We start from the raw sequence: 22,657 nt of genomic DNA on the forward strand, positions 1-22,657 counted from the left end.
ACTTGCTATTCTAAGGATACAGGAATGAAATAACCCCTGTCTTCGAAGAGCTTGCATTCTATTGGATGACAATTTTTACAAATATAGGAAAGATACAAAATGCATAGGAGATAATTCAAAGAGGAAATAGCAGCCAAAGGGGATGATTGATGGGTTGTTGTCCTTCATTCTCAAAGAGGATCAAAAATGACATCACCATGTTGGGGTCAAATTGTATGTGTCCAGCTGTGACTAATCAGACCGATATGAGCTCAGAAGTCTTTCCCACAGGTTGGGAACAAATAGTTCATATGAACATTTAGTGTGGAGGTGTCTCTAAATTTGTGCATTTCATGTTTCTTTTGAGTTCTGCTTTGCCTTCTTTGATTAAGACATGCTGGATGGTCTTGTGCCAGTGTCTTCCATGTCTTAGAATAGACTCCAAAGTTCTTCAGAGAGACCTTGTGAATGTCCTTGTATTGCTTCTTCTGACCATGTGAGCGCTTTCCTTGTGTGGGTTCTCCATAAAATAGTCTTGTAGGCAAACCTGCTTTGGCATTCAAACAACACGCCAGCCCACCAGAATTGCACTCTCTGCAGTAGAGTTTGAATGCTTGGTAGTTCAGCTTGAGAAAGGACATCAGCGTCTAGCACCTTATCTTGCCGGGTGATCTTCAGAGTATTCTTAAGACAATTCAAATGAAAGAGATCCAGTTTCCTGATGTTGTACTGGTAGACTGTCCAGGTTTCACAGGCATACAGCAAGGAGGTCAGCACAACCGCCGTATAGACCTTCAGTTTGGTAAGTCTAATACCTCTCCTCTCTCACACTTTCCTTTGGAGCATCCAAAATACTGAGTTAGCTCTGGCAATGTGTGCATCAACCTCGTCATCTCTGTGTACATCCCTGGAAAGCACACTGCCAAAGTAAGTGAATTTATCCACAAGCATTCAAAATTTTTCCATTTGCTGTGACTGATGGCTTCACATATGGATGATGATGTGCTGAAAAATAGTTTTAGTTACCTTGGTATTAATTGTCAGACCAAAATTAGCACAAGTGGTAGAGAATCAATCTATCTTCTATTGCATCTCAACCTCAGAGGCTGCATTGAATATACAATTATCTGCAAACAAAAAGTCATGTACCAACTCTCCCTCCATTTTAGTCTTGGCTTGTAGTCTTTTCAAGTTAAACAATTTACCATGAGCGTGGTAGCTGACATTGGTGCCATTTTTGCCCTTGTTGAAGGAATCTGACAGCATGACTGAAAATATTATGCTAAAAATCATGGGAGCAAGCACAGAGCCCTGCTTCACTCCATTGGATACTGGGAAAGTGAAAGAGCATTGTTCATTTTCCAGAACCCCTGAAAGCATGCCTTCATGAAACTTGTATATAATACTGATGAGCTCTGTACAACCAAATTTTGTCATGATCTTTCACAATTCCTCATGACTGACGGTATCAAAGGCCTTGGTTAGATCGACAAACATTGTGTGCAGAACTCTGTTCTACTCCTGGCAGAACACCCAAAGGGGTGGGGAGATCAGGAAAGGCTTCATATAGAAGGTGGTACATATATATGGACAAGTACAAGCTTGTTTTCAGGTGAGAGAAAGCACAATAATTAGGAATGGAAATCAAGGGTCGTGAAGGAAGATGAGGTTTTGAGAGAAAGAGATGAGGAGGGAGTGAATTCTAGAAGCTAGAGATGGCCTGTATTAAGTCATTGATTGGGAAATAGAAAACTGAAGCTGGGAAGTGATCAACAATCCAGGTTAGTTGTGATGGTGAGTGTATGGGTGGAAAGTAATAGGAAAAAAAGACTGGAAGGGCATGACCTTGCCTAGAGCAAGGTGGAGCCAATTCTGAATTGGGAACCAAGAATTCACTTAAAGACTGGGCCAGATCAATACCTGGAAAAGATTTGAATTGAAAGTTTTCTAAACTTGCTAAGATGCCATTTTCCTTTGTTATAAAGTTTCTGTATTGGGAAAACCTAAATGGCTCAATGGACAGAGTGCCAAGCCTGGAGTCAGGAAGACTCATCTTTATGAGTTCAAATCCAGCCTCAGATACTTACCAGCTGCGTGACTCTGGGCAAGTCATTTAACCCTGTTTGCCTCAGTTTCCTCATCTGTAAAATGAGCTGGAGAAGGAAATAGCAAACCATTCCAGTATCTTCACCAAGAAAACCCCAAAAGGGGGTGCAAAGAGTGAGATGAGACTAAAAACAACTGAGTAACAGCAAAAGTCCTTTCTTATAGAACCAAAGATTTAGAGCTGTAACCTACCTTCCCCCAAACTCCTATCTTGTAGATGAAGAAACTGATGCTTAAAGAAGTTCAGAGATTTGTCAAAGATAAGCCATACAGGTAATAAATACCTGAGGTAGGATTTGAATCCAGGTCCTGGGAATTGAGTCTACCCCTAGAGTTTACCCCTTAGAGTTATCCCAAAGACAAGGTCATGCACTCAGAATTATAAGTTTTATTTAATTTGATTCAATTCAATAGCTGTATATTAAGTATGTACTGCATGCAGAATGCTGGCTTTGGTGCTGAGGCAGATACAAAATTAGGAAAAACACAGGGTCTGCTCTCCTGGAGCTTCTAGTTCAGTTGGCACCCCCATCTTGAGACTTTCCTCCATTCTATGCCATTGCTATGGTTCCATCTAGCATCTAAATAAACTGATGATTTGGTTATCCATGAATCTAGGGATGACATGAGTCAGACTCAGAGGATAGAGCTGAGGATAGCAGCTTCCCTGGAGGACTTCAAGCAGAGGCTGGACATTACTTGTTGGTTCTGTTGTTGAGGGGAATTGTATTTTATTTTATTTTGGATATGGATTGGACTAGGTGTTTCTGAGGACCATCTCACTCTGAGATATTGTGACCAGAGGAAGAAAACCCCACCAATACTGGATTGGGCAACCAAGGAATTGGGCTCAAATCCCAGCTCTTTTACTTGTTAACCTGTGATTTGACCAAGGTACTTCATTACTTGAGGCCTAGCTTCTTCTTCTGTAAAATGAAAGAACTGGCCTAGTGCTGGTAGATTGTAAGCTTGTTGAGAATAGGGACTATCTTTTGTCTCTTTCTGTATCCCCAGATCTTGGCATGGTGCTGGCACATAGTAGATGCTAAATCAATCTTGATTGATTGATTGATTAGGAGAACTCCAAGATCCCTTCCAACTTTAGATCTATAATCCCGTGAACAGATTTTTATTAAAATCAAACAGTTTGACTTCCTATAGAGCAAGGGCTCTTTATTGGTGGGGGGGGAGGTCTGTGGACTGAAAATTTTTTTTTGGATAGCTGTATTTCACTCAAATTGTCTTTATTTGTAATCAGATGTTTTATTTTATGCTTAAATGTTTAAAAACATTATTTTAGAGAAGAGATCCATAGTGTTTGTTAGACTGCTTTAGAGGTCTGTGACATAAGGAAGCTTCAAAACCCTGCTACAGGATGGTGTGAAGTCATATAATTATATCCATAGATTAGACCAGGAGGGGACCTCAATATTTTCTAGTGCAGCTTTGTCATTGACAGTTGAAGACACTGAGGCAAGAGAAATGATTTGCCCAAGGTTACACAGGTTAGAAAGATATAAACTTGGGATTTGAATCCATGTCCCTTTTCTTCCACATGCAGTACTTCTCACTTTTTAATTTTATAATTAATATTTTATTTTTTGCAATTATATGTAAAGATAGTTTACAACATTCATTTTTATAAGATTTTGAGTTTCAATTTTTTTCTCCTTCCTTCTTTCCCTTCCACCCCCTCCCCCACCCCATCCCCTAGAAGGCAAGCAATCTGATATTGGTTATACATGTGCAATCATGGAAACATATTTCCATGTTAGTCATATGAAAGAAACAGAACAAAAGGGAAAAGCCACAAAAGACAAAAACAAAAAAAGTGAAAATAGTATATACTCTGATCTGCATGCAAACTCCATAGTTCTTTTTCTGGATGTGGATAGCCATTTTCCATCAGGAGTCTTTTGGAATTGTCTTGGATCATTGTATTGCTAAGAAGAGCTAAATTCATCGCACAATGTTGCTGTTACTGCCTACAATGTTCTCCTGGTTCTGCTCACTTCACTCAGCATCAGTTCATGTAAGTCTTTCCAGGTTTATGGAAATCTGCCTGCTCATCATTTCTTATGGAACAATAGTATTCCATGACATTCACATACCACAACTTGTTCAGTCATTTCCCAGTTGATGGGCATCTGCTCAATTTCCAATTCTTTGTCCCTAAATTTTTTTTAGTGCCATTTGCTTAAAGAACTACCCACTCAACCGAGCTGTCTTATGCCAGGCTTTGCTCAGCTACCTGTTTCATCAGCCCTTTTTGGAGACTTAGGAGCTCTGAAGATTCCTCTGGTTCACTGTGAGGACAGGGTGAAAAAGAAGCCATTAGATGAAAACAGCACCTCAGGGAAGGCCCTTGTCTGTCCTTCACATGTCTCAATGAGGCTGTTGGTCTGGGGTTTCTGTTAGCAAATGGACAGATCTCAGGTCTTGCAGAAACCCCACAAGAATTTCTGGAGTTTGATGAGAACCAGACTTCATATATATTTCTACCAAAATAAAAAACTGGACGCATCATTCTGTAGTGAAGTATTCCATACACACCTAATATTTCCCTTTCCCCCTCACAGGAAGGGCCATTACTTGAGAACCAAATTGAGAGCCTTTGCCTCTCCTAAGAAAGCCCAGGGCCAATGGTCTTAAGGTTTTGTGACTTTCCCCCTTGGTAACCATGGCCTCTTTGATGCTCTGGGGATGCTTTATGGCCTTCCACACACAGCCCGATGCTCCTGCCTTCTGGCAGAAAGAAGGAATTCCATAAGGAAGGAATTCAGGTCAAGCACCCAGCTCCAATGACCATAAGGATACATGCCAAAGGGCAATTCCCAAGAGCATTCTGTGGCAACATGGATCTCAGGTGCTAACAGGTCACCAAGGGTCCACACTGCCCTAGCCAAAAGATGCTTTGTGGTCTTTATTTTAAAAAACTCTTTTCAATTCACTTATAAATAGCAGAAATAAGCTTGTGAGCCTATGGACACATATGGCAGTTGCCTCCCTCAAGCAACTCTAACGAAAGGACATGATCTCCAGAGAGAGGCAGTCACTAGATGCAGGAATTAAAAAGAGGAATAAGAAGTAGCCTCTGTGAGCATGTGAGGGAGGTTCTTAAGAGCCTGCCTGCTCACAATCTGCCAGGAGAGTGAGCTTCACTCAGCCTGACCTGGCCATTTTGGGCTAGTTTCTGGATAAAAATCTTTAATTATCAAAGTGATTACAAATGAAAAAATGTTCCACAAGAGTCACTACTATTCTCAAGGCTTTGAACCAGTTAGGAGAATGGGGCAGGAGGAAGACTTCATTGGGTAATGCCACCCTAAAGCCCATGAGGGCCATGACAATGGCTTCAGTGAGTCCTCAGAAATAAGGATGGCAGACCACAAAAGCACCAGTGGTGCCCCACAGCAGGCTAAATTTGTGATATATGCTTTGACTGGACTGTCTGCTGGTAGAGTGAATCCCCACCTGACCCTTCCCAGGAAAGACAGGCTCTGTAGGCCATCTAAGTAAGTGCCAGTATGGGTACAGGGGTGTCAGTCATCATCATGATCAGGGATGGGGCCACAAAGGGGACCAATCCAGTCAAAGGAATGTAGAGGGCTGGCTCTGGGATGTTGGGCAGGTATGTGAGAGTGGGTGGTGGCCTGGGGCGGGGTGGGGGACCACAGGGATCTTCTTGAAGCAGTAGGAAGACGTGTGATAGCCTTTACCCCATATTTTCAGGTGTCTTCAGCATTCTCCTGAGAGGGCTCTCCGTCAAGCAACTAACCTTTTTGAGTTCTGTGTAACTAGCTAAGATATTTGATCCCGTCTAGTTTTTAAGCCATCTGTTGTTTGGTTATGATTTTGTGATTCTTATGTTAAGCTACTAATTTTCCTTCCAAGTCTTCCCTGCAAAAATTCTCATATTTTCTCCAATTCTTTCCTCTTGCACCCTCATTTAATTTATAAAATTATTTAAACTCTTAAAAAAACCTTGGGATTTATTTCTTCTGGGAATTCTAGTTGGACTTGTAGCCAAGCTGTTTTTTTTTTTTTTTGGTGGGGCTTTGCTTGTAGATTTTTTGGAGTTATTCTATTTTGTGTCTTGGGAATCCCTGTCATCATAATGACTCTTTGTGCCAGGATTTAAAAAAAATACACATTCTTTCAGTCTTCTGAAGTTAGGACTTTGTGAGAAGGTCTAAGCTCTATGTACTTCTGGAAGGTATGTGTGACCCTTATTTCATCCTGACTTGTATTATCTGGGGTCCTGGTATTGGTTTCTCCTGATACTGAGTACTGTGTTCTTCAAAGATCTCAGGGATGGCTGACCCCAGTTCCCTGATAGCCTGCTAGAAGGGTCTTTAGGTTCAGAATGTCAGAACTGTTTCTAAGCATCCTTCCCTGATTACTCAGCTGTAGACCCACAACTGCTCCTTGCCCTGAGGCAGCCACTCAGACACAGGACCCATCCTCAGCCCACACTGGATCTGAGATCCAGCTCTGAGGTAGGAGTGAAAGAGCTCTCAGTGGTTTCCTGTTCCTGTTCTCTGCTGTACCTTCTGGATCTGAGGTAGCCTATTACTCTGCTATGTAGCAGCAAGCCCTGTTTCAGTCCCTGCTGCAGGCTCCATATAGCACCCTTCTGCCTAGGTTCTATCCCCAGTACCCAGTCTTCTGTCCATTTCCCTATGCTGACCTAGACTGGAAAAATGACTCACTGTTATTTTTCCTTGGATTTTCTGATCACACCTCAGTTTGATTCTCTTTCTGGGTCTTTGTTGGAATAATTGTGGGGAAGAGTTGGACTGTTCTGTTTCCTCCTACTCCATCGTCTTGGCTGGTCTCCCTGGCTAAGATGATTGGGAATTCAAGGTAGGACCAAAAGGAGACTTACAGTCAAGCTTGGCTTTTAACTAAGAACACAAAGGGAAGGCTGATGTGGGAAACTGAGAAGGGAAAATTGTTGTCAGGAAATTAAAGGGATGTCCCACCATTATTTCTGAACCTCTGTTTATGCCTTTTGGTTCTAGGTAGGTGTGATTAGTACCTATCTATATCCCTATTACAGGTTTACGTAAAAATGTATGCATAATGTAGGTTATATTCTTGTTTTATTTCTATTTTGTTTTAATAAAAAGTTACAAAATGGATAGTACTTATTTGAGATCTTGGAATCACTACCTTGGATCCTTTGGGGTGGCTGGGCTAAGTGCACATTCAAGAAGTTTGCTTTTTAAAAACACACACTTACATATTATATCCCCAAGAGAACAAAACTGCCTCTTCTGAAGCATTTCAGTCTGTCAGGAAAATATGTATTCACACATTTTTCTTTTGAAAACCATATTATTATTTACCCAATAGACCAGAATGAGCTCCTTTTGAGTGATTTCATTTTGTCATCTAAACAAAATCTGATCCAAAATATGTCACTTGTGAGACAATGCCAAGTACAGCCAACGAGAACATTTCGGTTCTGTCACTGGCAGATGTGGTGTCTTTGAAAATGAAAGGCAAATGAGAAATCTGGCTGGCCACTTAAAAGATAAGGAATTGTAGAGAAAATTGAGGAAAAGGAAAAGCCATTCTGGAAAGGTTTGGGCCTCAGTTTGTTTGGAGAAGTGACTTTTTAGAGTTTGGTCCTACAGCATGAGGCAAAATCATGGCTTTGCTTGAAGATTTGGGAAGGTGTCTTGAAACTGAGCCTTTAACAATGAAATCTGAAGACCAGGAGTTTTCTCAATGCAATGGGATTCCCAAAGTCTTGGTCATTGGTCTATTCATATTGTCCATCTTCTTGATCAATACTGATTTTCATTATTTTTTTGGATCATCTGATAATCCTAAATAGTCATGAAATTTGTCAGACTGGACAGACTGAACGTTCCATAGTACATTCATTTGGTGTGTGTTAACTTCTTTGTGCTCTGGACAACTCACTAAGCCCGAACTTCCACAAATGAATCTGAATCTCTACAAACATCTTCCTTTGATACCTTGTGATGGTGTGGAAATGGCCATGGGGTTGTAAGATCATGGCTCTTATAGTTAGAAGGGACATGGGAATATCCAAATCTCCAAAGGAACCTGAGTTCTGGCAGCAGAGTTTTAAGTAGGATGTTGTTCAGTCTTTCCTGACTCTTTGTGACCCCATTTGGGTTTTCTTGGCAAACATACTCATTTGCCATTTCCTTCTCCAGCTCATTTTATAGATGAGGAAACTGAGGCAAACAGGGTCAAGTGACTTGCCCAGGGTCACATAGCTAGTAAGTGTCTGAGTTCAAATTTGAAATCAGGAGGATGAATCTAGTAATTCTTTTTTGCTTTTCAGAGGGCAATTGGGGTTGTGACTTGCCCAAGGTCACATGGCTAGTTTTTTTGTTAAGTATTTGAGGCCGAATTTGAACTCAGGTCTTCCTGACTCCAGGGCCTTTGCTCTATTCACTGTACTATCTAGCTGCTCCCAATTTTTTTTTTGCTTTTTGGAGGGCAATTGGGGTGAAGTGACTTGCCCAAGGTCACATGGCGAGTAAGTGTTAAGTGTCTGAAGCCACTGTGCCACCTAGTCACTTGAAGCAAATTCAGTTTGGGGTGGGAGGATAGACAATGGAGTGGACCATCTGATCACAAGAGCAGTCATGTTGGGAGAAGCAGCTACTCATTACTCAGAGGATGTATTCCCGTGGGGGTCTGTGGGGAAGGCAAAGGTTGGGTTAAAAGTGCCACAACAATAGCACCAAAATAGGATGGTGGCATAGGGGTGGTTGCACCCAATTGTGCATAGTGGATGAAACACTCATCTCGAAATCAGGAGGACTTGGGTTTTAATCCTGCCTCAGAAACTGGGCAAGTTACTCCGCCTCCATCAGTCTTACTTTGCCCATCTGCCAAATGGGAAGAATAATGGCCTCTCTCAAATTAGATTATTGTGAGGGTCAAATGAAATAATCTATCTAAAACATCATGCAAATCTTAAAGTTCTAAATATATGCTATTCGTCACATCATCATTGCCTATGAAATAAATGAATAAGAGAACAAAATCCAGAATGACTAGCATAGAGGAGAGAGGACTAGGTCTGCAGTGAGAAGAGCTGAGTTCGAAACTTACTGCCTGTGCCACCTTCAGCAAGTCACTCACATTCCGCCTAAAATAAGAGGGTTTTACCACATGGTTTCTAAGACCCCTTTTGGCTTTAAATCTATGGTCCTATGACACAAGTTGGTTATTAGAAATAAATGGGGAATTATGTTTTCTTTATCTATGAAGAGCATCTCATGGGACAGGCTTATCACCACTGTCCTATTACTCAGTCTTGCAAAAAAAAAAGTAAAGTGATTTTTATCTAATGTAATCTTTATTTCAGAAAAATGCCAAGAGTGCTGATTATTAGAAATGATAGAGAATTAATTTCTAGTGGCATTGATAAGGAAGAAAAAAAAAACTAACAAAATTATTACCTTAGTAGGATTTAACATGTCAACCTTAAAGCCTGAAGTAGACACTTGGTAATGATTTTTGTTTGGAGCATTGAAAATGAATTTAGAGTATTAATTTTGACGATGAAGAAGTTCTCATTTAAAAGTGTCATAGAATATGTTGAGAAAAATGGAAGATAAAGACTAGAAGATTCAAATATATTCTATATATGTATGCATAGGGATATATCTAATATAATTGTATGTGAAATTTCACTTGATAAAAGCTCTGAGGGTTTTAGTGAACATCAATCTTGGAATCAGTGTGGACTCTTTCATCTTCTCCGGTCCTCCCCTACAAGTAAAGGCTGAATGAACAATTGATGGATATGTTGTGTTGGGCTTGATTTTTTAGGCCTGGGTTGGCTCCTAAGGTTACTTACAACTCAGAGATCCTAAGATTTTAATATTAGCTTAATAAGAGTTCTTTCCAGTTATGCAATTTCCATGTCCACCATTCTCACTCCAAAGCAATACCCCAGACATTTTTGTTTATCTATAGAAGTTACCTTAAGGATCATCCATTTCAACTCCTTCATTTAACATATTGGGACAGTGACTTCTCACACTTATTGAGTAACTTGGGGAAAAGTATTCTATGTGCATCTTTTGTCATTAGGGTGACAGAAAAGTCATATGTATGAGATTTTCAAGTCCTAACCAGTTCTTCCAGTGTGAATGAAGGGCCTGGTTTCAATTAATTAGTCAATAAATATTTATTCAGTGTTACTAATTTGAAGGGCAGCTAGGTGGTGCCATAAAGCATAGAGCACCAGGTCTGGAGTCAGGAAGACTCATCTTCCCGAGTTCAGATCCAATCTCAGACACTTACTAACTGTGTGACCTTAGGCAAGTCACTTAACTCTGCCTTAGTTTCCTCATTTATAAAATGAGCTAGAGAAGGTAATAGCAAACCATTCCGGTATCTTTGCCAGAAAACCCCGAACTGGGTCATTAAGAAAAGGACAAGACTGAAAAAGACTAAACAATAACAACAATAACAAGTGATTCAAACTCTGGTTTTGTTCCTTATGTTCTGTGTGACATTTGGCAAATGGCTTTATTACTCTCCTTCAGTTTCCTTTTCTGCAAAATGAAGAAGACTGGACTCCATGAAGGTCCCTTGTAGCTATAAATCTATGCTCTAATGAGCCTGAGGTTTTCAGTATTTGTGCAGCTCTCATGAATAGGGAACCACATGCAGTCTGGCATTAAAGTCATGTGGTGTTAGACTAAGCTGAAGTGCAAAGGTTATGTCCAACCCCATGTGTTTATTGTTTCTGAGTGGTTTCAGTTGTGTCTGACTCTTTGAGACCCCATTTGGGGTTTTCTTGGCAGAGAGGTTTGCCATCTCCTTCTCCAGCTCATTTTACAGATGAGGAAACTGAGGCAAATGGGGCTAAATGACCTGCCCAGGGTCACAAGCTAGTAAGTTTCTGAGGTTGTATTTGAATTTGGGGCCCTCCCAACTTTAGGGTTGGCATTCTAATCCACTGAGCCACATAACTGCCCACCTCATATGTGAAATATGGCTTCATGGTATTGTAGATTTAGAAATAGAAGGGAACTTAGAAGTCATCCAGTCCAACCTTTCCATTTCTCAGGGGAGGAAATAGAAACTAAGAGAAAGGAAATTATTTACTCAAGGTCATATGGGTAATTTGAATTCAAATTCTCTAACTCTAGATTTGTCCCTTCTTTTCACAATATCACATTGTTGTAGAATTATCCAATTGTAAGGGAAGGGGATCTTAGGTTATTACATATTACAACTTTATAATTCCAAGTTCCCTTTTTGGGAGCTCCCAATGTGGAGCTTCCTCTCCCAAAGCATATAGCTACCTTTTCTTCAACTTTTCCTCTCAGATAGTCACTGAGGGGAGAATTGGGTGGGGCTGTGACTGGCAGTTAATTCCATGCCCCTTGCATCAGATGGCTGGTACCTGTCAGAAATGAGACTTGAACCAGCCAGGACTAGCTTTCCACCTATTTCTATTTTATATCATTTCTCTTCATTTTTGCCTTTTTTTTTTAAAGCCGATAATCTGTATTTGGTAGACAGGTAGACACTAGAAACAATAAATACTATCCTGACCCTCACTCCTGTTGTTCTCTTCCAAGAATTACTCTTTCTACTGCTGTCCTTTCTATGTTGCACCTTTGGTCTTTCATAGTCTCCCTTTTTCCATTTTGGGGGGGCATTTTTGGGTCACTTTCTTTGAAATACATGACTAATAATGACAGACAGTGATATTGGCCTTCAAGGTTTATAAAGCTCTCTATGTTCATTATCCCATTTGATTTTCACAATATCCCAGTGAGATAAGTGGAATTAACATCCCCATTTTACAGATGAAGACATTGAGGCAGAGAAAGTTTCTTTCCCTTTGTCACACAGCTAGTAAGCATACAAAAGGAGATTCCAGCCTAGGTCCTCCTGACTCCATGTCCAACATTCCATTCCATTCACTGGCCCTGGTTTTCCTGATCTTTCCACGATGTCCCCTTGGTGGGTAGATGTGCCCGTGGTAGGATATCCAGGCCCAAAGGGACATGAGTGCAATGCTATTTCTCCCATAAAAGACCATGTCCAATTGAGAGATCACTTCATTTGTCTGATACCTCCTCATGGTGTGTTCCTCTGCACTGCCTTCTTCACCTTTGGATTCCTTCTGGAAACTCTTTCTTATTCCTATCTAGCCTCTTGAATTTGGTCATGCAGTTAATTCTGTCTTCAGTTAGCCTGGTGTCACCCAAAGATTGTGCCTTGAGCCATGCTGGTTTTCCGCAAGAGGGCTCCATCTCTCAGGCCCTGTTAATTGCCCATAATGACCAGCATTCATTGACCCTACCCTTCTTAGGAAGTGGAGATCAGACACTCAGAGTCCACCTTTTTAGTATTTCAAGCAAAGGCATAGAAAACCAAGTTTTCTTTGTCACCATTTATAGAGGTATTACTTTTGTATGTATATTAGCATCAGAAAAATGGCACTGGTCATTCAGAATAACAAAGGATTAAGTGGATATTGATAGCCAAACTGGGGAGTAGCCATCGAGAGTGTTCACAGTGTGGTCTGTACCCTAGCTTGGTTAGATTACTTGCTCTCTTCCCGCCTAGCTTAGCTCAAGGTCCATTATCCAATATACCATTACTCCAACAGATGGATGATCTCATTGATTTATTTATTCCCTCTAATGATGCAGATCATAGCCTATCCATGCTTGTCTGTACTCTGTGATTCTCATTTGTGCTCTCTCATTAATTTGCCACCCACTGCTCTGGAAATGCTTATGGGTTGATTGATTGACTGACTGGTGGATTGAAAAGGCAGAGAAGGGTGCTTACATGTGTACCGGTCCTGTGGTGTTCATACTTCACTCCCCCTCTAGGACTCTAGTAGCAACCAGACAAACTGCTGGGGCCACGGTCCATGTTCCTTTTCTTTGTGGGAGAAAGTGATGCTTCCACATCAATATAGTTTGACTTTATCTTGTCCCCAAATGGAGTCCTTCACTGATTTCAACAGAACTTTGGAGGAGACAGACAGCTGTTGATGGCTAATAATAGAAACATTTCTGACAATTTGGTTTTGAATGACTCTGGAAGCTAATGATTTAGGATTCAGATGATTTCCTTTCAAAATAAAAGTACACTTGGAGAAACAACTACAATATGCTGACAGAAAACAGCTTTTTTATCTTCTAGCCTTTTTCTTCAATATTTAAAGTTCCAAACTTTGACTTATTTCATAAAATGCAAAACAGCAACCACAAAATATTATTAAGTGACTTCTTTGAATGGAACATTGTGTCAAGGACTGGAAAAGACATAATATTGAGATAAGACATGGTCTTTGCCCTCCTAGCCATTATTATCTAATAGGAGAGAATGAGATATTAACATAGGTAACTGTAACATACAACAATATACGGTAACTGAATTTTCATGAGCTTATTCATCAAAGCCCTTCTTTGTTGCCTCAACATACCATGGAAGTAATGACTATGATAGTAAAGCCCAGGATCTGGAAGGTTCTACCATGTTAGAAAGACTAGGAGGATGGCCATGGGGACAGACAGACTGGGACTGTTGTCCAAGGACCAGTCTAGCTAAGGATGGAGATGTTACTCTCCATCTGGCTGGAACCTTGGTAATGAATCCTTTGGCTATGGCATCTCATGAAAGAAAAGTATAAAATGACCCTGACTTTACTCATCCTGCAGCTGATTTTGTAGTAATATGGGAGTGTCATAAAAAGGATGCTAAGAATCATACAGTTTTAAAGACAAACTATAAATAGTATTATAGTGGATAGAGTGCTGGGTCTGGCCTCAGGAAGATTCATCTTTCTGAGTGCAAATCTTGCCTCAGACACTTATTTGTTTGGTGACCAAGGACAGGTCACTTCACCATGTTTGCCTCAATTTCCTCATCTGTAAAATGAGCTAGAGAAAGAAATGGCAAACCACTTCAGTATCTTTGCCAAGAAAATCCCAAATGGAATCCCAAAGAGTCAGACACATCGGAAACAACGGAACACCAATAATAACAACAAATAAATAGTAACCTAATGGTTGATATGCTAAATGTGAGATCCTTGTTCAATGATCAATGAGAGGACATAATGCTAGAAGGATGAAGTTGTATTAATTTTGATGTTCTTAGTGTAAATAGAATCAGAAAACAACAGGAAGTTACAGTGGAAGGATGATGGAAGGCTGCTTCACAGGTGCTCTTTGGAGAGACAAAGCAACAAATTTTAGAAGCTTATAGCCCTAGACCTGGAAATGACTTCAGAAGACATTAGGTTCAGCTCATTCCTTTTAAAGACCAGGAGGTTGAGGCCTATCTGCATTTGCTGCTCTCCCTGGTTTCAATTCCACAGAACCAGATACCCTTCCCAGGTTAAGCTTGTTACCTCTAATCTTATCACAATGCTGCTAACTCAAGCTGAGACTAATTCCACTTCTCTCAGCTTTCTCTCTCCTCTGATTGGAAGGCTGGAGGGCAAAGTACCAAACTCCTTCCAATGCCCTCCTTTATAGTTGATGTTTAAAATCCTTTTTGAGCTCTTCCAGGAATTCTTTTTTGGATCTGAGAGCAATGCACATTTTTCTTTGAGGCTTTGGATGTAGCAGTTTTGACTTTGTTGTCTTCTTCTGTGTTTGTATTTTGATCTTCCTAACTTTCTATGGTCAGGTTCTTTTTTGTTGTTTGCTTAAATTTCCCAGCCTATTTCTTAACTTTTAACTTGATGCTAAAGTTGAGCTCTGCCCCTGGGGTGGAGGAGCCACTATCCCAAGCTTCAGGTTTTTGTGCAGCTGTTTTCAGAGCTAGTACTGGAGGTCTGTAAGTTTTCAATACTTTGAAGATGGCATGGTTTAAGGAGAGGTATTTTTACTATTCTCCTGACCTGTGCCTCTCATCTATGAATGACTACAAGCACTCTTTTCCATCTGGGAACTGTGATCATGATCCTCACTCCCTTTTGACTGCAAGGTGTGGTATACTAGTATTCCTCTTTTCCCTGGGACTGTGATCCAGGACTGCAATCTGGATCCAGATATGGGCAATGCAACAGGACCCCTGTAATCTGACCAGTTGTCTGACCACCTTACTGTTTGTGGGCTAAGAGCTCCAGAAATTGCTGCCACAGATTCAGTTGCCCCTAAGACCTCCTGCTGGCCTGCACCAGGCATGGCCACTGCTGGCTGCCTTTTGCAGGGGCCTGGAGTCTCGCTGTTGGCTTACACAGGGTTTCTGAGCCTCACTGCTAGCTTGTTGGGCACAAAATTTATCAGACTTTGCTCCTTTGTTTTCCCCAGTGAGACAGATCTTTCCTGCTGACCTTCTAAGTTGTCTTGGGCTAGAAAATTATCTCACTCTTTTGTCACCTTTTGTGACTTCTGCCCCTACAGAATTTACTTTGAGGCATTTAAAAAAGTTATTAGAGGGTAATTTGAATGGCTTCCTTTCTAGAGGGCAGAATCCGAGCAGAAACTCATTCCGCTCTGCATCTATTGTTTTTCCTGTTTCAACTCCATGAACAAGAAACCCCTCCACTGGAGTCCCTGTTGTCCCCCTCTCTAGTGCTTTCCTGCTTCCTTTTGTGTGTTGGCTCTCCTCATTAGAGGAGAGATTCTTGAGGACAGGGACTGTCCTTTCTCATTTTTCAAATGCTTATTAACTTCTGATTTACATCATTCATTTCTGTCAGATTTTGAGTTACAAATTTTCTCCCCATTTTTCCCCTACCCACCACCCCAAAATAGCAGCCCCACAGGATATCCCCTCCTCCAATCTGCTCTCTCCCATATTTTCTCCCGTACACCTTTCGACTTTTCCAGTGGATCTCTATGCCCCAGTGACTGTATATATTATTTCCCAATTACATGTAAAATAGTATTAATAATAGTATATATATATGTATGTATGTATGTATTTGATTTTAAAACTTTGAATTCCAGATTCATTCCCTTCTTCCCTTGTCTCCCACCCTTACTGTGAAGATAAGCAGTTCTGTATAGGTTGTACATGTGTGGCTAATGCAAAACAATAACATAGTAGATATATTGTAAAAGAGTGACTATATTTCCCTCCCTCCTATCCCACCTTCCACTTGTTGTATTCTCTACTTTGATCCCATCCCTTTTCAAAAGTGGGTGCTCCCAATTTCCCTCCCTCCCAGCCTACCCTCCCTTCCATCATCCCCCCTCTCATCCCCTTCCCCCTACTCTCCTGGAGGGTGAGATACCCTATTTAGTGTGTATTTCATTCCCTCCTCAAGCCAAATTCAATGGGAATAAGATTGACCAATTCCCTTTTGCCTTCCTATTCTTCCCCTCCATTGTAACCATTTTTCCTTGCCTCTTCTGTATGAGATAGTTTATCCCATTCTGTCTCTCCCCATCTCCTCTCATTATATTCCTCTCTCACCTCTTAATTTCACCTTTTAAGTATCATCCCTTCTTATTAAATTGGTCCTGTGCCCTCTATCTATGTATACCTGTAAACATGTATACACACATTCACACATGTATTCACATGCCCATATACCCTCATATATAGACATATATATATATATATATATTTCTATTCCCTTCAACTACTGAAAAAAGTTTCATAAGTTAAAATTTTCATTTTTCCATGTAGGAATGTTAATAGTTCAACTTTGATAAGTTCCTTATGATTTCTTTTCCCTGTTTACCTTCTCATGCTTCTCTTGCTTCTTGTATCTGAATGTCAAATTTTCTATTCAACTCTTGTTTTTTTCAGCAAGAATGCTTGAAAGTCCTCTATTCCACTGAATGACCAGATTTTCCCCTGAAACATGATACTCAGTTTTGCTGGGTAGGTGACTCTTGGTTTTAATCCCAGCTCCTTTGACCTCCGGAATATCATATTGCAAGCCCTTCGGTCCCTGTAGTAGTAGATCCCTGTAGTGTAGAAGCTGCCAGATCCCGGGTTATCCTGATTGTGTTTCCACAATATTCAAATTGTTTCTTCCTGGCTGCTTGTAATATTCTCTCCTTAATCTGGGAATTGTGGAACCTGGCTATAATATTCCTAGGAGTTTTTTTTTTGGGATCTTTTTCAGGAGGTGATCGGTGGGTTCTTTCAACCTTTATTTTGCCCTCTGCTTCTAAGACATCAGGGCAGTTTTCTTTGAGAACTTCCTGGAGGATGATTTCTAGGTTCTTACTTTGATCATGGCTTTCAGGTAGTCCAATAATTTTTAAATTATCTCTCCTGGATCTATTTTCCAGGTTAGTGGTTTTTTCCCATGAGATATTTCACATTGCCTTCTATTCTTTCATTTGTTTGGATCTATTTAACACCATCTTGATTTCTCATAAAGTCATTAGCTTCCATTTTCTCCAATCTAATTCTGAAGCAATGATTCTCCTCATTGAGCTTTTGAGATTCTTTTTCCATCTGGCAAATTCGGCTTTTTAAGGCATTCTTCTCTTCATTGCCTTTTTGAGCCTCTTTTGCCATTTGAGTTAGTCTATTTTTTAAGGTGTGATTTTCCTCAGTCAGGCTGTTGACTCTCATTTGGTAATTTTCTTGCATGGTTCTCATTTCTCTTCCCAATTTTTCCTCCACTTCTCGTATCTGTTTCTTAAGGTCCTCTATGGCCTGTAACCAGCTCTTATTTTCCTTTGAAGCTTTTGGTGCAGGAGTTCTGACTTCACTGTCTTCCTCCTGTTCCATGCATTGGTCCTTTTTGTCCCCAAAATAGGAGTCTAATGTTGGAATCTTCTGTCTGCTTTGTTTCCTTTGCCTGGTCATATAGCCCCTCAGTCACTTGACCCCTGGGCTTTTTGCCACAGTAGGACTCTGCCACCAGACAGGGGAGATTTTGTCCCAAAAGCTGGAGTTTTCTCAGTTGCCAGAGGTATTAGTTGGGTGCCCTCTCTGAGGTCTCCACATGCTCTGGCTAGCTGGACACACACCCCAGGACCTCCACCCTAGACTGCAATCTAGATCCAAGAAGGTTAAAGCAAGAGCGATTACCCCTCAGACTGGTGCTTGGTCCCCCTACACTCTGCAGGCCAGGAGCTTATGCTGCCACATGGCGCTGGCTGGCTGTGCTGGTATCTCAGTGGCTTCTCTCCCTGGGGGCAAAAGCCATGCATTCCCATTTACTGGGTCCCAAAGTCCAGACTGCACGGACCTCTCACTTTGTCCTTTGCATCTGTGTGTTGATAAATCTGGAAAGGGCCACAGCTGCTGCTGATCTGGAGTCCCTCTGGCTGGTGACTGGTCAGACCCGACCTGGGGCTAAAGCCTCGGAGTGGGGCTGGGCTCAGCGCCCAGAGCACTGTGCTGGCCTATTCCTGCCGGCCTGCCATGCTGTCCTTAGCGGGAGATTAGCTTCTCTGTGTCATTTTGTGGGTTCTGCAGCTCCAAAGTTTGTTCAGAGTCTGCTTTTTACATGGATTGGGGAAGGTGGAAGCTGGAGCAGCTGGGTGGTCCTGCTTCTACCGAGCCATCTTGACTCCACCCCTGGGACTGTCCTTTTTTTAAAAAAAATTAATTTATCTTCAGTTCTCAGAATAATGCCTGGCACATAATAGCTGATTAAATAAATGTTTATTGAATAGATGTAAATGACTTGTCCAAAGTCATACAGGTTGCAAATGGCAGAATTGGTAGGTGAATCCAAGTCATCTGACTCCAAATCTAGTTCTTTTTGAATTGCACCTTACAATGGGAAGAAATAGTTCATCAGACATCTGAAGGTTGGAGGACTGAGAAAAATATGTAATGTATAGCTCAGGATTAAGAAATGGAAGAAACCAAAAGCTTGATGACACTAACTCTCACATTTCTATTGCACAAATTCTTTCTTCAAGGGAAAAAGAAGGTGGAAATGGTGAGCAACAAACAATGTCACCAAAAATGAAATAGACATGTCATAAGAGAAGGAAATTACTGGTTAATGGTACAAGAGTAATTGCTTAATCCTCTGTCTTTGTACAGCCAGACAGACCATTGACTTGTTTGAGCAAAGATAAAACTGATCCCCAAATTGGAACCAAGAAACAAAATGGGAGATATGGTATGTGACTAAATTAGCTTTGGTTTCATGTACTTAAACAAATTATTGGCATTGAAAAAATGGATAAAGGAATAGATATTGACATAAGCCATCAACATGTTCTATGGAATTTTAGCCTATGTAAAAAATCAAAGGAGCCTACATATCTTGTTAGCTTGCAAATACATAATTACCAAACCTCAGAATTGGAAGACAACTCAGTGGCCATTTATTACAACCCACATGTGAATAAAAATCCACTCTAAAGCATGCCTGAGAAGTGATTGTCCAGTCTTTGATTGAAGACCTCCAATAAGAGGGAACCCCCTGACCTCTGAGGCAGCCCATTCCCCCGTTGGGGGAATATAATTAGCAATATAATTAGGAAGCTTTTTCTTATATTGAATCCAACTGTTTCTCTTTGTAACTTCTACTCTTTGCTCCTAATTCTGACTTTGGGCAAAGAAGAAGGAGTCTAATTTCTATTTACTTTTAAAATTTCAATTTGGCTCAATTTAACAAGCATTTATGAAGCACTTATTATACGCCAGGCACTGTGTTAGCTACTAAAGGTACAAAGACGAAGTTGAAAAAATTCCTGCCTCAAAGAGGTTATATTTTACTGGAGGGATAAGAAAACACAAAGTGATTTCAAGTGGGAGAGAGCATTAGCAATTACCAGGTTCAGGAAATGCTTCATGAAGGTGATGGCATCTGAGTTGTGCTTTAAAAGAATGTGGAGAATTCTGAGAAATATAGATGAGGAGGGAGTGTATTCCAGACATTGGGGAGATACTCATACAAAGGAATGGAGTAGGAAATAAAATTTTATTATATGGGGACTGATTTACAAGACCAGTGTTGCAGATAAGGATTTCTTAAGGATGAGAACTAGACTGGTACTCAAGAGACTTGTTTCTAGCCATAGATCTACACCTCCTACCTGTCACTAATTTGTTGTGTGAGCTTGGATAGGTCATCACATTTCTCTGAGCCTCAGCAATGATATCAAAGTAGAATCAGAGTTATCCCTATTAAATTTCATCTGGTTAACCTCGGATTCCAGTTCCAGCCTTTCAACATCGTTTGGGATGTTGATTCAGTTGTTTGATGTATCTTTCCTGGTTTGGGATCATACATTTGAATAGAATGCTGCCTAGGTCTTTGTCTAAGTTCTTGGAAAAAAGCAGAGAAATAGACAGAATCCTAAAGTTCTTTATTCAAGACCCTTATCCAAATATAGCCTAACACACAGTAGGTGCTTAACAAGCCTATTGATTCCAGTCAATCAGTGCTAAATGCATACAATCTCTCATCTATAAGAATATCAGGAGTTTGCCAAATTCCTTGCTGAAATTCAGTGATATCATGCCATGACATCAGCCTGGTTGGTTAGTCTATTTAGTAATCCTGTAAAAAAAGAGGAAACAAGGTTAATCTGGTGTGACTTCTCCTACCATGTGGTTCATTGTCAGGGTCTTTCAGCCTGCACTACCAGAACCTGGTGGACACCAATATAGGCAATCTGGAGGTGATGGGGAAAGACATAAGGGCTATGGAGGGTGTAGCTGTGGCTGACCCTACCACAGATTCCCCTCCCACTCAAACTGTTTTCTTTTCTCTGTGCCTTAAGCCTCAGGAAGCTCCACCATCCACTTCAACCCCAGGACACAAAGCATGCTCAACAACACAGACACCCAGGGAAATTCATGAAGGGGCAACAGACCCACCAGAGCCATGATGCTTTGTAATGACCAGAGGCTTCCCCTGGTTTGCTCTCTCCCTCCTTCCAAGAATACAGCTCAGCAGCTGCAGGTTCTGGGTCAGCCCAATAAGCACCAGGGAAGAACTCTTGCTTCTCCTTTGCTTTTCTTCTTGTTGGGGTTCAGTTGCTGCCTGCTGCCCCCACAGTGCTTCCTTGGTGTTGTCACACTTCCAGGAATCACCTCTTGTGAAGGGGCCACAGCTTTAATTCTTTGAACACTTTGGTTTCTTATGACCTGTAGCCACACATAGGAGAGAGGACCATTGTAAAAAATATGGACTTTTGCTTCATGGAGAAACTTGGCATCATTAGAAGCACTACACCATTTCCCAAAAGGAATCAACTCAACCTTTTTCACCCCTTGGTATTATTCAGTTCTGAAGCCAACATATTTTTCATCCACTGTGTTCAAGATATGCATGTTAATATATTAGCTCTGTGGGCTGAATTCCTGATTGCATTTAATAATCTGTAAAATAAGAATTTCTCATCCATTTAGTTTTTCCTAAGTGGATAGCTGCATGAAACTAAAAATCAGTCAGTGATCTATCTTGTGTCAAATTTCAACATAACAGTGAATCTTTATAATGAAACTCTGTGGTTTTATGTGTTAAGGATCAGACAACATGGACTGCCAAGAGAAGAGTTGATTTGTGGTTTACCCAGTAGCCTTCATTTCTCTTAATGGAATAGGGAGGGATAAATCTACTAAATTCTGTCCTGTCTCTAATACCTTTCTTTGATGACTTTATTCAGAGGGCAATCCATGCTTAAAGTCACCTTGGAGATGTTCCACCTGGTGATGTAGGTAGCTAGATGGCACAGTGGATAGACTGAGAGGCCTGGAGTGAGGAAATCTTGAGTTTAAATTCCACCTCAGATACTTCCTAGCTGTGTGGCTCTGGTCAAGTCCTTTAAGCTCTCAGCCTCAGTTTCCCCATCTGTAAAATGGGAATAATAATCAATCTATATTCCAGGGTTGTTGTGAAGCTCAAATGAGATAATATTTGTAAAGTGCTCTACATACCTTAAAGTACTATATCAATGTTATTATTATTGTTTATCATTTATGATCAACATTGTTTCCACTACTATATTACTGCTATTATTACTGCTACTATACTACCACTACTATTACTACTACTACTACTATACTGCTACTGCTGCTGCTGCTGCTACTACAACAACAACAACAACAACAACAACAACAACTACTACTACTATTACATGGTATCATGGAAATCTTCTCGGACTTCTGAATAGAGTGCATCCAAAAATAGATAATCCAAATTAGGTACCAGCAAAACTTGACCCTATTGGGTAGCAATATCGTGTTCCCCAACCATTGTATCAAAGTGACTCTAAAAGACCACTAGGGAACCTCCCCCACCCTGACCCCCACTCCACTTCTGGAAAACGATGGAAAAGTGAAGGTGGATGAAAGTTCAAGTTCATATGTTTTGAGTGTCTGTATGCAGGAAAAGTCCAATATTTCTTCTTGCTGATCACCTTACAAATACAGTTTATGAAAGTGAATGTATTATATATGACTGATAACTCTTAATATTGCAGTAGGAGATGATGACTATGCTGTGGAAATCTTTACTACTTGGTGCATATGCAGAATTTTGGTTTAGTTTAATATGCACCTGGAGGTGCATGTGTATATAAATTAAAAGCTGCTTGGCCTAAGGTTATCGTCTCCCCACCCCACCCCACTTCAACCTCTACATTGAAAAGTAGAATGGCATAATGGAAAGAGAAGTGGATTTGAAGCCAAAGGACCTGGG

General features: G+C 40.7%; 1 pseudogene; it reads right to left on the minus strand.

Moving 5' to 3' along the window:
* Nucleotides 1–5,243: 5,243 nt before the first annotated feature.
* Nucleotides 5,244–22,657, minus strand: part of LOC138174219 (transmembrane protein 69-like) — a 40,547-nt pseudogene continuing 23,133 nt past the window's right edge.

The sequence above is a fragment of the Petaurus breviceps genome, unplaced genomic scaffold (assembly GCF_028583685.1).
Source record: "Petaurus breviceps papuanus isolate PSGF00001 unplaced genomic scaffold, PetGlider_PUasm1.0 688, whole genome shotgun sequence".
NCBI classification, from domain to species: domain Eukaryota; kingdom Metazoa; phylum Chordata; class Mammalia; order Diprotodontia; family Petauridae; genus Petaurus; species Petaurus breviceps.